This window comes from Capsicum annuum, chromosome 4 (genome assembly GCF_002878395.1).
Source record: "Capsicum annuum cultivar UCD-10X-F1 chromosome 4, UCD10Xv1.1, whole genome shotgun sequence".
Classification (NCBI taxonomy): domain Eukaryota; kingdom Viridiplantae; phylum Streptophyta; class Magnoliopsida; order Solanales; family Solanaceae; genus Capsicum; species Capsicum annuum.
The window spans coordinates 225,396,658-225,398,424 of NC_061114.1; the positions used below are offsets into that span (position 1 = coordinate 225,396,658).

The 1,767-nt window shown below is 35.5% G+C and overlaps 1 long non-coding RNA gene across 1 annotated transcript; it reads right to left on the reverse strand.

Annotated features, from left to right (window-relative positions):
• Positions 1-1,016: 1,016 nt before the first annotated feature.
• Positions 1,017-1,767, reverse strand: LOC124897794. The gene is made up of 2 exons (XR_007054742.1): positions 1,441-1,767; positions 1,017-1,307 (listed from the first exon to the last, which is right to left on the reverse strand). It is a non-coding gene; the product is annotated as an uncharacterized LOC124897794 (long non-coding RNA).

Consider the following 1,767-nt stretch of genomic DNA (forward strand, 5'->3'; position numbering starts at 1 on the left):
AAATATAGCATGAATGGGCCATGTTGAAGTTTTTCTACAATTCTACCATTTCGATCGTGGTCTTTAAGATTCTATAGCTGTAACCGTATTCCCGTGCTTATTGATATATTGAAGAATTCGGGTTGTTACACGGCATAACTTGTTGTGTACCTAACTATCCATTTCTTATTTTTGTTATTTTCTTTATTTAGTTAGTTACATTTCTAATCCTGTAAATATCCTCACTCCGCTACTGGATAGCCATGCCGTTATCCCGTCAACCCAATGGTTAACTAGTGATTGATAATGCAATACCAGCTATTTCTATTAGCTTCAGTAAGTTGCAATTAAACATCTCTCTGGATCTAACAGCTCAATCCCTCGCTTTTGAGTCAAAAAATGCAAAAATCATTTTTTAAAAGAAAATTAACTTGAAATTACAATTATTAAAGATGTTAATGGGATAATGTTCTCGACAAATCTGCTAGCAAATAATAACCTGCTACAGGGACTCGTGTTGTCATTGTTATGCTCAACAAAACTGCTAACATGCCTTGTGTAATAACTAGGCAATGCATATCATGACACTTAACAATCTATACTATTACACAACATTTCTAAAAAAAAAAATCACAGCATACCAGTTCTAATAAACGCAGCCAATTTGAAACCAAATTATCCCCAAAGGCTAGCAAAATAACAGTGATCTCGGATTTGACATCATCAAATTAAATGAAAATTTAACAGGCTTGCCAAAAATAATCACCATCATGCCACCATAACTAATACTCCCTCCGTTTAAAAAAGAATGAGCATAGAATTGTTGCTCAGTTGTTGAAACCAGGAAAACGAAAAATGCAGCAAAAATGAAAAGGACACAGACAAGCAGAGGAGAGGAGAGCCGGGCAAAAAATAAACCCCCGTGCCTCTCCCCTCCCAACACCAAAAAATCATATTTTTATTAGGTACTTTTGACCTGCCATGCGAGCGCACCCAACATGGCAAAGGCCTGCTAACATGAACAATAGATACCTCACTTTTTCCTCTATTACCTCATACATATGCATGCATAATTCTTTTTAAAATAAAATAAAATGTACATTAATCATTCATTCAAATATACAGACATTAAATTAAACAGTTATATATAACCTTAGATGCACCAGTAGGCTCACTGTACTGTCACCCTTCACAGCTGAAACTGCAACAGCATCAAAAGATCAACGATCCAATCCGTTTGATTTAATAACAATTGGAGACCAATTCATTAGCCCTCGCAGCTCTTATTAGTCATGCAGACGGTATGTTTCTGGAATGCCTCCATGCTTCTGTTGTGCATATGTTTTCCAACAGTCAAAAGGATTAACAAGTTCTCAACAAACATAACTTGCTTAATACAGCTATTGTAACTAGTACAACAAACAATAAGAAGCATATTTAGCTCACAGTTAGTTTACTAACAAAGTCAACATCGCGATGGTTGCTAAAGCAATTACTCCCCTTTTTTATTATCATAAGTGCGCACACCTCAACTACTTTACCGTCATCCATAATAACCATCTCCGCAGATTTGGATATGAAAGTAGCAGAGGTTATAAAAAGCGAAATCAAATCGTAATTTATAGTGGATTTGGAATGATCCAACGGCTGAGATTAATTTGAAAATAAATATTTAACGGTAGATGAGCCAACTTAGAAGGCGGCAAAGAGATTGTGGCGGCAAAGGGTGTTAAAGAAATAGTTTTATGAAGGAAAAAAAGTTGTTTTATTTTGAGCAGGACATCTTGC